The sequence below is a fragment of the Callospermophilus lateralis genome, chromosome X (assembly GCF_048772815.1).
Source record: "Callospermophilus lateralis isolate mCalLat2 chromosome X, mCalLat2.hap1, whole genome shotgun sequence".
Lineage (NCBI taxonomy): Eukaryota > Metazoa > Chordata > Mammalia > Rodentia > Sciuridae > Callospermophilus > Callospermophilus lateralis.
This window is the reverse complement of record NC_135325.1, coordinates 14,116,377-14,133,348: the sequence shown is the minus strand read 5'-3', so window position 1 is coordinate 14,133,348 and position 16,972 is coordinate 14,116,377.

The window sequence follows — 16,972 nt, the reverse complement described above, 5'->3', positions numbered from 1 at the left end:
AGTTTGATGGTTGGTGGCTTAGGTTTGGACTATAGTTTGGGTTTCTATTGTACAGTTGAAGATTTCTATTTCTTTATGGACTTGTTTAGTCATTTATATTTTAGTAAAAATTTATCCATTTTACTTTGGTTTTCATACTTACAGTCATGATATTTATTTTAAAATAATTTTATTATAAAAACTAACAGATATATACAATGGTATAGAAATATAGTAATAAAATCAATTACCAGACATTAGGAATCAAAAATCCTCAACCTCTGATAGGAATTTTTGTAGGAACATCTTGTGTATATTAAAGACTACTTATCTATTGACAGTTGCACTCCTTAGCTTAAGTGGTGCACTTCCTTTAGTAGATACAAAATGACTGTTTTCCCCTTTGTTGTGATGTTGGAAGCCATCCTCTTTATCCATCAATCTTTTAGGAATTGCAGGATGGTAATTTCCTTGATTCTAAAATTTCCTTCAAGTTTATTAAATTTTGAGGTAGAACCTTTTCCTCCCACCATTTATTCCTGGTGTATTGATAATTCATATTTATAGTGTTTTTTTAAAATTTGTGTTAAATCCCTTCTGCATCCAAGTTTTATACAATTTTGTGTATCTAATATCATTTATTTCTGCTTCTTCTTTTAATTGATAATATTTACAAAATTCATTTATATAATTATATAATATTTACAAAATTTATTTATATAAATTCTTCCAAGAACTAGCTTTCACTGGTTGGCTCTACTATTTTCTAATTCATCAATTTTACATTTATCTTTACATTTATGGATTTCACTTAACACTTTTTCTTCTTCATGTTTAATATGCTATTTATTTTCTATTTCATGAGTTGTTTGGATACTTTAAATATTATTTCTTTAAATATGTTTGATGAAATAAATACTTCTGTGATGCCACTTGGACTATTTCCAGTAGAATTTTATGTGTAATGCTCGTGTGTGTGTGTGTGTGTGTGTGTGTGTGTGTGTGTGTGTTTATGCACACAAACCCTAGAGCGTGTAACAATTACTTTTTAGGCCAGAAAAAAAATTAATAAAAGAAGTTTCAGGATCCAAGAGGTGTTTGGCTTTGTTATATTTATTAATGATAGATGAGAATTGAATAAATTTAACTACAAGTGACAGAATGGCTTGTTTTGGTTTTTGGAAGAAAAGTGTTTCACATAAGAAAATCAATAAAAATAATTGGCTAAATGCAAATACTTATGGATTTTCCAGGAAAACGGGAGTTACTCTAAATATGTAACTCAGAGGTTTTTTTTTTTTTTTTTTTTAATTCATTGACTTTATTTTTAGAGAAGTTTCAGGCTTACAGAAAATTTAGATGGAAAGAATAGAGAGTTCCCATAAACTCTCAAATCCCTTCCCCCACACACCTTCTCTTAATATTAATAATTTGCTTTTATGTTGTATATTTGGTACAATAAATGAACCAATGATGATGCATTGGTGTTAAGTGAAATCCATAGTTCACATTAAGCTTTACTCTTCTGTTGTATATTCTACAGGGTTTTAAAAAAGCATGACATTATCTAGCATTATATTATCATAAAAATAATTTCATTACAATAAATATACATTATTTTCCATTTATCCATATATCTCTCTATCCAACTAAACTCCTTTTTTATTGTTTCCATATTTTTGCCTTTTCCAGAATATCATGTAGTCACACAGGACAAAGCCTTTTTCAAGCAGACAACTTTCACTTAACAATATGTATTTAGGGTTCCTCCATATTTTTCATGGTTTAATAACATTTCTTTTTAATTAGTTAACATATGTTGTATACATATATAAAACACTTTGTTTATATGTTTGTTGAAGAGCATCTTGGTTTCTTCATTGTTTTCAATAAAGCTGATATGAACATTTGTGGCAGGTTTTTGTGTGGATATAGTTTTTAGCTCATTTGGGCAAACACCAAGGAGTACAGTTGCTGGATTGTATGATAAAAATATGTGTAATTTTGTAATATACTGTCAAACTGGGCTCTGGAGAGGCTATATCATTTTATATCCCCACCAGCAGTGAAGAAGAAATCCTGCTGTTTCATATATTCTCCCTCATTTGATCTTGTCTTTTTGGAATTTTAGCCATTTTAATAAGTTTACAGTGCTCTCTGTCATGGCTTTAGCTTGTAATTCCATAATATACATTTTGTTAAGCATCTTTTTTGTGTTTACTTGTAGGGATTGGTATCATTTCTTCATAAAAATTTATAAGAATACTATTGAGCCCATTTAGAACTGTTGTTTTCTGTTTTGGAAGATTATTAATTATTGTTTTAACATCTCTTATAGGTGTAGATATATTCAGATGATATACCTTTCCATTGTAAGCAGCTGTGCATGCAATGATATATGAAGCTATCTAGGTGTCTTTCGAGGAATTGGTTTACATTTCATCTGTGTTACCAATTTGGGGCCCTAGAGCTGCTAATAAGATTCCTTAATTATTTTTCAATATCCAGGGACTCATTATTAATGTTCCCTGTTTGATTCTTTTTTTTTTTTTGGTATCAGAGAATGAACCCAGGGGTGCTTAAGCACTCATCCACGACCCCATTCCTCCCTTTTAAAAAAATTTTTCATTTTGAAGCAGGATCTCACAAAGTTGCTTAGGGCCTTACTACATTGCTGAGTCTGGCTTCAGACTTGCAATCCTCCTACCTCAGCCTCCCGAGTTGCTGTTCTGTTTACATTTAATTTAATTTCTTCTTCTATTTTCAGTTTCCTAGAGTAGAAGTTTAGATTATTAGACCCTTGACTTTCTGAATCTAGCTTATTTTGCTTAGTATGATGTTCTCCAGTTCCATCCATTTACCAGTAAATGACAATTTCATTCTTCCTTATGGCTGAATAAAACTCCATTGTGTATATATACCACATTTTCTTAATCCAGTTCTCTATTTAGAGATACCTAGGCTGTTCCTATAACTTCCTGTCATGAATTGTGGGATATACAGAAGCTAGAGAGAAATAAGTGACTTAAAATAACAGGAACTGGGCTGGGGATGTGGCTCATTGGTAGAGCACTTGCCTAGCAGGTGTGAGGCACTGGGTTCAGTCCTTAGCACCACATAAATAAAGGTATTGTGTTCATCTATAGCTAAAATAACATTTTTAAAAGAAAACTGATTTTAAAAATAAATAAAATAACAGGAATCTTATGAAAAGAAAGATAGAACAGTGGAGTAAAGGAAGGCGATTGAAGTGGAGGGAGGAAGGAGGAGGGTGGGTAAGGGGAGGACCTGCAGAATAAAACTGACCAAAGTACATTATTTACATGTATGAGTATATCACAATGAATTCCACCTTATATACAACCATAAAACTAATAGAAGGAAGACCAATAGGGTAGAGGAAGAGGATCAGAGGAAAGAAGTAGGGGAGGGAAGGATGTAATGCTAGGGATTGAAATGGAGCAAATTATGTTGTATGTGTTAATAAAGATGTCAAAATGAATCCCACAATTATGTAAAACTATAATGCACTAATAGAAACATAAGAAATTTAGATTATTAGACTAGATATTCCTTCTTTCCTAATATACACATTCAGTGCTGTGAATTTCATTTTAAGGACTGCCTTTGCTGTACCTTACTTATTTTCATGAGTATTTGTCTTTTCATTTAGTTCAAAAGGTTTTTATAAATTCTTCTTGAGACTCCTCATTTGACCTATGTATTCTTTAGAATACTTTGTATGATTTATGTTCCTTTAAATTTGATGATTTGTGTGAAGTGGGGCAGAATGTTGTCTCTCTTGGTGTGTGATTCATGTGAGCTTGAAAAAAAAATGTGTTTTCCCATTATGTTGTGTTAGGTATCTATAAAATTTATTTAGATCTAGTTATTGACAGCACTGCTTAGTTCAACTATATTCTTATTGATTATCTGCCTTTTGGACATGTCACTCATAGAAAGGTGTTGAAGTCTTCAACTGTAAGAGTAGATTTGTCTCAGTATTTATATGACTCATGTTAACACTGTGCTTTTCAGTGCATACAGAATAAACATTGTTATATCTTCTTGGAGAAGTAACACTTTTGTTCTTGTGTTATTCCCCTCTTTATCCTGGATAATTTTTCCTGATCTGAATACTGCTTTGTCATAAAAAAATGGCTATATAAGCTTTCTTTTCATTTTTGTTAGAATGGAGTATCTTTTCCCATCCCTTTACTTTTAATCTATTTATGTCTGTTTTATTAAAATGGAATTCTTATAGACAGTATGCAGTTTGGTCATGTTTTTATTTTTTAAATCTCCTTTGATGGTTTCCATCTTTTAGCTGGTTTATTTAGATCACTGATTTTTAAACCAATTGTTGGAATATTTAAATTAATATCTACCATATTTGTTTATTGCTATCTACTTGTTGTCATTGTTTCTGTATTCCACTTTTTTATTCTTTTAAGACTTCTTTGATATTAATTGATTATTCTGTATGATTTAATTTTCTCTTCTTCCTTATGAAATCAGTTTTACTTCTTTTTAATTTCTTTTAGTAGTTGCCCTAGAGTTTGAAATTAATCCAAGTCTAATTTCAAATAATATTATGGCAGAGTGTTCTCAATTTTTCCTTTTGTTTCTTATGACATTGTTGACATACATTTTACTTATTCATACATGTGATCACTGAGTGCATTTTTGCTATTATTATGTTGAACCAACTGTCATCTGTTAGATCAAGTAAGTATACAAAATAAAAGTTTTTATTTTACATTTATTCTGTAACACTGTTAATATCTTTATATAGATTTGAGTTTCTGACATACATCATTTTCCTAATCTCTGAAGACCTTCTTTTAACATTGCTTGCATGACAAAATCTACTTTTGACAAATTCTCTCAGAGTTTGTTTATCTGAGAAAGCATTTTTCTTCTTTGCTTTGAAAGATAACTTTGATGGATATAATTATATGTTGTTTTTTTTTAAAAATTACGTTTTTTAAATTTTAATTTGTTATATATGACAGCAGAATGCATTACAATTCATAATATATTACACATATAGAGAACAATTTTTCATATCTTTGGTTGTACACAAAGTAGAGTCACACCATATGTGTCTTCATACATGTACTTAGGGTAATGATGTCCATCTTATTCCACTGTCATTCCTACCCCCACGCCCTCTCACTACCCCTCCTTTCCCTTTGCCCTATCTAGAGTTCTTCTAATTCTCTCATGTCATCCCCCCACCACCACGTTATGAATCATCAGCTTTAAATCAGTGAAAACATTCAAAATTTGTTTTTTGGGGATTGGCTAACTTTACTTAGCATTATATTCTCCAACTCCATCCATTTACCTGAAAATGCCAAGATTTTATTTTCTTTTAATGCTGGATAATATTCCATTGTGTATATATACCACATTTTCATTATCCATTCATCTACTGAAGGACATCTAGGTTGGTTCCACAGTTTAGCTATTGTGAATTATGCTGCTATAAACATTGATGTGGCTGTGGATCCCTGTATTATGCTGTTTTTAAGTCCTTTGGGTATAGACCAAGAAATAAAATAGCTGGGTCAAATGGTGGTTCCATTCCCAGTTTTCCAAGCAATCTCCATACTGTTTTCCATATTGACTGCACCAATTTGCAGTGTATGAGTGTGCCTTTTTCCCCACATACATACCAATGCTTATTGTTGTTTGTATTATTAATAGCTGCCATTCTAACTGAAGTGAGATGAAATCTTAGTTTTGATTTGCATTTCTCTAATTGCTAGAGATGTTGAACATTTTTTCATGTATTTGTTGATTGATTGTATATCTTCTTCTGAGAAGTGTCTGTTCACTTCCTTGGCCCATTTATTGATTGGGTTATTTGTTTCTTTGGTGTTAAGATTTTTGAGTTCTTTATATATCCTAGAGATTAGTGCCCTATCTGATGTGCATGTGGTAAAAAAATTTTCCCAAATTATAGGTTCGTTTCACTTCACTGATTGTTTCTTTTGCTGCAAAGAAGCTTTTTAGTTTGAATCCACCCTGTTTATTCATTTTTGATATTAATTCTTGCACTATATGAGTCTTGTGGTAAAATTTTTTTCCCAAATTTTAGGCTCTATTCACTTCACTGATTGTTTCTTTTGTTGCAAAGAAGCATTTTAGTTTGAATCCACCCCATTTATTCATTCTTGATATTAATTCTTGCACCATAGAGTCTTATAAAGGAAGTTGGGGCATAATCTCACATGATGGAGTTTTTCTTCTAATAGATTGACTCAGTGTCTCTAGTTTAATTAGTAGGTCCTTGATGCATTTTGAGTCGAGTTGAGTTTTGTGCATGGTGAGAGATAAGGTTTAACTTCATTTGTTGCATATGAATTTCCAGTTTTTCCAGCACCATTTGTTGAAGATAGTATCTTTTCTCCAATGCAAGTTTTTGGCACCTTTGTCTAATATAAGATAAGTATAATTTTGTGGCTTAGTCTCTGTTTTCTCTATTGTCTGCCATTGGTCTACAAGTCAGTTTTGGTGCCAATGGCATGCTGTTTTTGTCACTATTGCTCTGTAGTGTAGTTTAACGTCTGATATAGTGATTCCACCTACTTCACTCTTCTTGATAAGGATTGCTTTAGCTATTCTGGGTCTCTTATTTTTCCAAAAGAATTTTATGACTGATTTTTATATTTATATGAGGAATGTCATTAGAATTTTGTTTGGAATTGCATTAAATCTGTCTAGTGCTCTTGGTAATATGGTCATTTTGACAATATTAATTCTGCCTATCCAAGAACAAGGTAGATCTTTCCATCTTGTAAAGTATTCTTTAATTTCTTTCTTTAGCATTCTGTAGTTTTCATTGCAGAGGTCTTTCATCTCTTTCATTAAATTCATTCCCAAATATTTTATTCTTTTTTAAGGCTATTGTAAATGGGGTAGTTTTCTTTATTTTCATTTCAGAGGATTTGCCACTGATATACAGAAATGCCTTTGTTTTATGGGTGTTGATTTTGTATCCTGCTACTTTGCTGAATTCATTTACTACTTCTAGAAGTTTTCTGGTGGAATTTTTTGGGTCTTCTAAGTATAGAATCATATCATTGGCAAATAGTGAGTTATTTTTTTCCTATCCACATCCCTTTAATTTATTTTGTCAGTCTAATTGCTCTGGCCAGTGTTTCAAGAACTATGTTAATTGGAATGGTGAAAGAGAGCATCCCTGTTTTGTTCCAGTTTCTCCATTTAGAATGGCATTGGCCTGGGGCTTAGAATAGATAGCTCTTTTGATGCTGAGATATCTTCCTGTTTTTCTAGTGTTTTGAACGTGAAGCCATGCTCTATTTTGTCAAATGCTTTTTCTGCATGTAATGAGATGATCATATGATTCTTATCTTGATGAATTACATTTATTCATTTCCATATGTTGAACCAACCTTGCATCCCTGGGATGAACCCCACTTGATTATGGTGCACTATCTTTTTGTACTCAATTGGACAGAATTTTATTGAGATTTTTTGCATTTATGTTCATTAGAGATTTTGGTCTGACGTTTTTTTTTTTTGTTGTTGTTGTTGTTTTGATGTATCTTTGCCTGGTTTTGGAATGAGGGTGATAGTGGCCTCATAGAATGAGTTTGGAAGTGCTCCCTCTTTTTGTATTTCCTGAAAAAATTGGAGAGTATTGGTATTCTTTAAAGGTCTTGTAGAACTTGGCTGCATATCCATCTGGTCCTGGGCTTTTCTTGGTTAGTAGGATTCAAATGGCAATTTCTATTTCATCACTTGAAATTCATTCTGTTTAAATTGTGTATGTCATTCTGATTCAATTTGGGCAAATCATATGACTCTAGAAATTTGTCAATGATTTCGATATTTTCTATTTCATTGGAGTAAAAGTTTTAAAAATAATTTCTAATTATCTTCTGTATTTCTTTAGTGTCTGTTGTGATATTTCCTTTTTCATCACATATTTAGAGATCTGAGTTTTTTCTCTCCTTCTCTTTGTTACATGGCTAAGTGTTTGTCAATTTTATTTATTTTTTCAAAGTACCAACTTTTTGTTTTGTCAATTTTTTCAATTGTTTCTTTTGTTTCAATTTCATTGATTTCATCTCTGATTTTAATGATTTTCTGTATTCTGCTATTTATTTATTTATTTTTTCATTACATTTCTGAATACACCATTATACCATAATTTATCATATCTCTGATTATATATATAAGGTATGTTGACACCAAATTCACATCTTCATACATGTATTTTGTATAATGATGAGGGTTGTTGTGGATTTGTTCTTCTTTTTTCTAGGACTTTGAGATGTAATGTTAGGTCATTTATTTGTTGACTTTTTCTTCTTTTAAGGAATGAACTCCATGCAATGAACTTTCTCTTAGCACTGCCTTCATAGTGTCCCAGAGATTTTGTTATGTTGTATTTGTGTTCTCATTTACCTCTAAGAATTTTTAATTTCCTACTTTATGTTTTTGCAACCCTTTGTTCATTCAGTAGCATATTATTTAGTCTCCAGGGGTTGGTGTAGCTTTTATTTTTTATTTTATGATTGCTTTCTAATTTCCTTCCAGCATTATCTGATTGAATGTAAGGTAGTGTCTCTACTTTTTTGTATTTGCTAAGAGTTGCTTTGTGTCACAATATATGGTCTGTTTTAGAGAAGGATCCATGTTTTATTGAGAAGAAAGTGTATTTGCTCATTGAAGGTGAAATATTCTATATATGTCAGTCCAGTCTAAGTTATTGATTGTATTCTTGAGTTCTGTAGTTTCTTTGTTCAGCTTTTGTTTGGAAGATCTATCCAGTGGTGAAAGAGGTGTTTTAAAGTCACCCAGAATTATTGTGTTGTGGCCTATTTAACTCTTGAATCTGACAGGAATTTGTTTGATGAACGCAGATGTTCCCATTGTTTGGGGTGTATAAATTTATTATTGTTATGTCTTTTGCTGAATGGTTGCCTTGAGTAATATGAACGATCCTTCTTTATCCCTTTTGATTAACTGGCTTAAGTCTTCTTTATTTGATATGAGGATGGAAACCCCTGCTTGCTTCCACAATCCATGTGAGTTGTATAATTTTTCCCATCCTTTTATCTTCAGTCTTGGATTTCTTTTCCTATGAGATGAGTCTTTGGAGGCACCATATTGTTGGGTCTTTTTTTTAATCCAATCTGCCAATCTATGTCTTTTGATTGGTGATTTTAGGGCATTAACATTCAGGATTATTATTGAGACATGGTTTGTATTCCCAGGCATTTTTGTTTATTTTTGGCATTTAACTTGACTTGTTTTCTCCTTTGTTTAGTTTTTCCTTTAGTGTAATACCTCCCCTTGTTGGTTTTCATTGTTGTTTTTCATTTTTTTATTCATGGAATATTTTGCCAAGGATATTGTGTAGTGTAGGCTTTCTCGTTATAAATCCTTTTAACTTTTGTTTATCATGGAAGATTTTTAATTCATCATCTAATCTAAAGGTTAATTTTGCTGGATATATGATTCTTGGTTGGCATCCATTTTCTTTCATAGCTTGGTATATGTTTTTCCAGGATCTCCTGGCTTTGAGGGTCTGGGTTGAAAAATCTGTTGTGATATGAATTGGTCTCCCTCTATATGTGATCTTATTCCTCTGTCTTGTGGCCTTTCATATTGTATCCTTATTCTGTATGCTAGGCATTTTCATTATAATGTGCTTTGGTGTAGATCTGTTGTAATTTTTACGTTTGGTGTCCTGTAAGCTCTCATATTTCATTTTTTAATTCATTCTTCATATTTGGACATTTTTGTAGATTATCTTATTGAAGAGAGTGTACATTCCTTTGGTTTGAATCTCTGTGCCTTCCTCTATCCCAGTAACTCTTACATTTGGTCTTTTCATGCTGCCCCATAATTCTTGGATGTTCTGTTCATGGTTTCTTACCATCTTCACTGTGTGGTCAACTTTATTGTCTGGATTGTATACTTTTTCTTCATTATCTGACATTCTATCTTCCAAGTGATCTATTCTCTTGGTGATGCTTTCTATTGAGCTTTTTTTGGGGGGGGGATATTGTTTCCTTCATTTCAAGAATTTCTGATTTTTTTTCAGAATCTTTATCTCTTTCTTAAAGTAATCTTTTACTACCTGTATTTGCTCCCTTATCTCTTTGTTGGTGTGATCAATGGATGCCTGTATTTGCTGCCTTATCTGTTTATTGGTGCATCAATAGTGCTTATATTTGCTGTCTTTTCTCTTAGAGTGATCAAGTTTTTGCCTGTATTTTCTCATTTAGGTCATTCTTTAATTCACAGATTTTAATTATAAACATTCTAAACTCCTTCTCTGAAATTTCATCATCTGCACTGTCCATGGAATCTGTTATTCTAGTATCCTGGTTTGCTTGGAGCACTTTCTTCCCTTGTTTTTTTCATGTTGTCTATGTGATTTCCTTTCTTGAAGTGTGGATCTGAGGTATTCTAGTTTCTACCCTATAATCTTGTGGTGTCTGTGCAGATTGTCTGTACCTCACCTTGGTGTTGGACTTCCAGACTCTGCTGGTGTCCAAAGATGCATGCTACTGCAACTAAAGGTGGTAGCAGCAATAGCAGGAAGTAACTTGAGATAGCATTGTAGGTGCCCTAAGATGGGTGCAACATTTTTCAGAGATGGGGCTAAAAGGGTGGACCTTAATGCATGGGCTGTCTCTCATCCAGTGAGGAGATCCACGGAACAGGGTAGAGTGTGGCTGCAGAGTAGCTAATCAAGATCTCTAGAGACCAAGACCAAGCAGGAAGCAGGTCTGATTTTATTGTGCAGTTACTATGTATATATACTCAGTCAGAAGCTAAGCAGATTACAGGTAGCCACCAATGCAATTTCTGCTAACTGTCCTTGAAGCGACCAATCGAGGTATGGGCTGTGGAGCAAGCACAGGGACTGCAACATATGGCCTCATGCCCAGGGCTGTGCCTATGGGGTAAGTGGTTTGCCACTCGCACACCTAACATGGGGGAGTGGTTTGCCACTCAGACGCTCTTAATATATGCAGTACTCCATGCACTTTTCCCCACATCTACCCACCCCCCAACTGTGCTGCAAGAACTTCAGCCAGCATTGCTGTTTTTCGTTTGGTGGCCTCTACATGGTTACATAAGCATCTCACAACACAAGAAAAAATTATCACTATTATAAACAGTAAGGTCAGGGTAATAGCATTATAAGGATTAGTTAATTTGGCTATCAGGTTTTTCCAATGTTCAGTCAACCCCTGGGAAAAGGAAGATGTTGTGAAGATAGAACCTTAGGCTATTGATTTTGACAATTGCCTTAGTAAGGTTATGCATAGTCATAACATAGTTAGCATCCCAAGCACCCTTAATATACTGAGAAAAATTGGAGAAATGTAAGGTTACATTCTCAGACATAGCATACTGGGTGACACAAATACTATGAAATTCAGGGTCACAAATGAGCCTTTGTAATATAAACAGAATATCTAGTTGTTCCTGGTGAAGGTCTAGTTCTTGCTGAATGACTAAAATAGTGGCTTAGGACAGTTTATTTAAGTCATTTTGAACTGCAAAGGCTTCTGCCATGGCAGTACAAAAATTGTTTACAGTCTCAGCAGTCTGGATACTCTGAGTAAGTGAAGTAGCGGCTGCGGCTATGGTGGTGATGGCAGTTACTAGGTCAATAATTTCAGCAATGATGTGGCTATTGCATGCCTCATCCAGTGTAGGATCTTATTCAGAAGATTCTTCATCTCCATGTCCCATGGTTTCCTCCACTCTCTGGGCAGGTTCACTGGAAGACAGATTTCTGGGGGTACTCTGAGGATAAATAGACATTTAGTTTTCATAGTGGGGGTTAGACAATTTGTGAGCCTGCAGGATGTATTGACTGCACAAGGGATCTCTGTATGAGTGATATTTATGCCATCAATATCATTGATTATTAGCATGGCAAAGGGTGGCGTAACACAAGCATAGTGGATGTGGGTATAATTTGGCACAAAGGCAAATCCATGGTCAGGGTCTGGACTCAATATGGACCCATTCATCCAGCTGGCTGCTGCCCATTTGATGGGTCTAGCAGCTAGAATACTGGCGTGATATCCATTATGCCATACTGATTTCCTGCATACTGGTTGGTAATGGTTTGTCCCATGTAGCAGTTACTATAGTAGCCCATATGGTTTTTGGTCACATCAGTTACATTCCAGGGGGCTGTATCCACCCAGGTGCATAGACGTTGTTCTTCCCCAGAGAAATTCCTCTTACCAAGGAGGTAAGGTATGACAGTGACACATTGATTCCATGGTATGCTATTATTATCTGAGGTGGGCTTTCCCAAAAGCATTGTTCAGCATGTTGGCAGCAAGGGTTTCTTGCATTTGTCATGGGGGAGTCTATGGTTATAGGTAGCATTAATTATAACTCTAAGGTTAGTGAGAGACAGCACAACATATGACTTATTATAGTTATCTATAGTAGTTTCATTGGCAAGAGCAAAACAGAGAGGACTGCCTGGATTATAGGTTTCTTTATCTACTCTAGAGAAACAAATGGGCAGAGTAGGTATGGAAATGCTGGTATTCCAGGGTATGGTCGCCTCCTGGATGGATAACTCAGGATCAATAAGGTTGGAATATTGGAAAAGAGCTTAGGTAACGCCCCTTCCCAATTAGCAACTGCTAAAGGTGGTGGCCTAGTGACCAAAACTCAATTTACTCGATTGGAGGCTTCACTGTTAGCAGTGAGCACTGCATACAATAGGACCATCATCATAGGCCCAGGGATGGGGTTGCCACCATTCAAAGGAGCCAATCTGGTGGCTTGGTCAACGAGATCTTTAATATCACCCCAGATTACTTTACAATTTGCATTGTTGAGTCCTTTGATTTTGAGGTTTCTCCCCCAGAGTTAGTTCCTTCATCTTCTTGGTTTGTGGTTCTGGGTGTCCAGGGCTTGGCTTTCTGGCAGGAACCCACATGGGGTGAGACTCCTGTTAACATATGCAAACCCTCCACCCTTGGTTAGGAGAGGCCCTGGACCATCCCAGGCATTTGTTCTGGAATCCTTTCATGAGACCATAGGTAGATGGGAGGACCCTGTGGGGGGGGGCAATGCTTATGGGCTTCTATTTCTGTAGAAAATTTTGAAATTGAAAGAAAATGTAAAGTAAATAAGATTCTTCTCAAGGCATCATGAGGGGACTTGGTATAGTTTTCCCCCTCTGTTTGTAGCATGGTCTTTAATTCCTTGTGTGTTCTTTTTATAATGCCTTGAGTCTAAGGGTTGTAGGGAATCCAAGTTAAGTGCTGTGTATGCCAATCATTGCAAACTGCTTGAAATGTATTGTTAATATTGGGTGGCCCATTTCAGTTTTAAGAGACATGGGAACATACATAATTCCGAAACATTTAAGTAGATGGGATATGATCTTTTTTGTGATTTCTCCTAGGGAGGCTGTGGCCATTACACAGTCTGAATAGACATCGAAAATTACATGAATAGATGTTAAATTTCCAAAAGGAGCAAAATGAGTGACATCATTTGCCATAAAGCAGTATATTTTATCTCTTAGGGATTCACTACAGCAGGTTTTAAAGGGCCAATGAGGAGAAAAGGTGCACATTTTTTGAAGTCTCTGACTAACTGTCTGCAAGCCTCCTTAGTCCTGCTTTTATGCAGCTGCCATGGCTGAGGCCAGCAGAGAGGCTTGAGCTGTTTGTGTCCCTTTATCTTGGGTGGTAAAAATCTAGTCATCCAGTGTGCCATTTTGTACTGGCACCACTGCTGCTTTAGGTTCCTTTTTAGTCTGTCCCAGATCAATTCCTTGGCTAAGGCTGCCCTAGCTCCTCCATGAGACACCTTTCTTTCTACCACCTTGTTTAGTCTGTCAATAAAATGTGGCAAGTCCTTAGTGGCTTTCTGCCTTAAGCCCTATATAGAAACTATACCTTCTTCAGCTGGTAACTTCCTCCAGGCTCTCAGAGCACAGAGCCACACCTGGTTGAAATAATTGGTGGACCTGCAGCCTGTACTGCAAGGGAACTATAGATTCCCTCTCCCTGCAAGCATTCAGCTGGGAGGTTAACATTTGTGGTGTGGTCACAATCCCCCTGTTCTTCACATTCATCATAGAAAAATGTCTTCTACTGAAAAAATGTTGCAGGGTCAAGTGATGCTCTGGCTAGGTCTTTCCAGTCTTGAGGGCAATTAAGTTCAAGACTGAATGATTTAAGCATTTGCTCTGCAAATGGCCCCTGGGCCCATCCTCTTTTGCTGCCTTCTTTAACTCCTTCAGGGTACCCAATGCGTGTGGATACCAAGTGGCAGGGTGCTGTGGTGTGGGGGCCATGTTGACTGGAAAAGATTGTATTCCCTTACCCCACTTCTCATCTCTTATCTTACATAGATCTTCAAAAGAATCTCTGGCCTCCTGGAATGGGTTTCTGCAAGACCATGGCTTGGGCCTGTCTGGCGGCCTGGTCATTTCTAAGCTGTCATAGTCCCTTTCTGGCTTTGGCATTGCCTCATAAGGAGGCAGTTGCCATTGACTCGGGGAAGGCTATACTCTTTTCTTGTCAGTAGAAGGTGCACCTGCACCATTTGTGGTCATCTATTCCTGCTCCATAAAGGCTAGAGGTACCGTTTCCTGTCTGTCTGCTTCCTGGGCCTGCTGTGTTTGCTTGCTTTGAGGTAGATTGTTGCCCCTGCCATTTTCCCCCTGTCTGTCTTTCACAGCCTCATCTTCCCTCAGGGCCATCATTATATGACAAGGGTCTGTTGTAGGGCCTTCTAAACTTTGCTGAATGGCAGTCACAATAGAAAAAAAATGTTGTGATAAAGTATATTCCTGTTTCACTTCAGCTTGCTGTGCATTTGCCATTATCTTGTCCCATATCCTAGGATCAGAAACATCAGTAACATGGATTCATGGGTTAGTGTTTAAATACCAGAACTTCTGGGCTTCTCTGTTATTCAGGGTTAAACCTCTAGTATCTAAGAGAGGGTGCAGCACTTGTACCTGAGAGTCTGTGGTGGAACTCGGTAGGTTCCGCATTTCCCCTTCCTCACTACTCTGTGAGGGGCCACACCCTATCTTATAGACTTACCTCGGGTCCCTGTTCAGGCACCAGCTGTGTGTTCTCTCTCTCTCTCTCTCTCTCTCTCTCTCTCTCTCTCTCATCCAGTGAGGAGGTCTATGGAACAGGGTAGAGGAGAGTGTGACTGTGGAGTTGCTAATCAAGATCTCCAGAGACCAAGCAGGAAGCAGGTCTGATTTTTATCACGCAGTTACCATGTATATATACTCAGGCAATAGCTAAGCAGATTATAGGCTGCCACCAATGCAATTTCTGCTAACTGTTCTTGCAATAACCAATCGAGATGTGGGCGGTGGAGGAAGCAACACATGGCCTCACACCCAGGGCTGTGCCTGCGGGGTAAGCGGTTTGCCACTCACATGCCTAGCATATGGGAGTGGTTTGCCACTCAGATGCCCTTAACATATTCCATGTATTCAGTACTCTATGAACTTGTTCCCATACCTTACACTGGTTTTGGGAATCCTGCCCCAAGATGCAGCTACTTCTAGACCCTGTCTGTTGTCCCAAGGTGGAGGTTATTATGTGGGGATGGCTGCAGTGTCTCAAGAAGGAAGTTGTTTAGACTTGGGCTCCCAGATAGTGGTAGTGGGGGGTGGACTCAGGCCTACCTTGGGCCTGGACTTTTATGCAGGTTGTCAGAGGGGCCTGAGCTCTGGGGGGGGGGGGCGTCTGCAGATAACAGGATGTACTGAGGCCTACCCTGATCCCTGGATCCCGCACAGGTCAGCCAGGTGGATCTGGGCTGGGACTGAGCTTGGGCAGGGATCTAATATTTTACATCTTTATAGTAATTTTATTCTTTTTTATCTCTCTGCTTACATTACCTACCAATTTGCCCGTGTCCAGTTTTTTCATTAAGGCATTTAGCATATTAACAATATTTATTTTAAATTTATCATCTGATAATTCCATATATGACTCTTTCTAATTCTTGCTCTCTCTGTTCAAACTATTTTTTGTCTTTTAATATGCCTTGTAATTTTTTGAAAGGCAGATATAATGCTTAGATAAACAGACCTAATATAAGTTGATCTTTAGTTTGAAGCTTTATGTTTTTCTGGCTATGAGTTAGGTGTGTTTAATGTTTGCCACAGCTATAGGCTTAGAGGCCACATCTTCTTCTGTGCTTGTTTTGTTTCCTCTGTTCTTAAACAAGGTCTTAATTGTACAATTCTTTTAGTTGTAATCCTGTTACATGGGGACCCTGTTGAAGTAGTGGTAAGGTATGGAGTAAAGGGAAGCATTCTATAATCCTATTACTAGGTCTCAGTCTATTAGTGAGCCTCCCTACAGAGATGATTCCAGTTCTTAAAAATCAGGATCTTGTCCTATTCCCCTGGTGTTGAGTTTGAACACCTGAGAAATGTGGAGGCAAGAGAAAAAAGTTTTATTTAAATAATAGAAGAGAGAGAGAGAGACACTCCTGTGGAAAGGAGGGAGTCCAAAGCTGGTGCCAGAGGAAGTAGTAGTGTTTTCTTTCTTTTAAATATTTCAGATTTCCTTTCTTCTCATGCCCCCTCCTCCCATCCTGCCTACATGACCAAAAGGGTAGGAAGACAGCCTCAAGGGGTGATTGCTTGTATTGGAAAATGGGATCCTTCTGCTCCCCCAGAGGCTGTTAGCAACCAGGTGATTGGGAGTACTACCTACCCATTTCTTTTTTTTTTTTTTTTTTTTTTGATAATCAGCTACTTGTCCTTTTTCCAGTCTCACTCCCCCCACCTCCAATTAAGGGAACCCTTGATACTTGGCTACTTCAAAAGTTATTCTCCAAGTTTTTACCCCTTAGGTGAAACAGAAAGTTAAGAGGGCTTGCAATTTGTCATTACACATCCCCCATTTAGGAAGCTATAGAGTCTGGAGTTGAATATTTTACTTCCTTCAAGTTTGTTCAGGCTCTA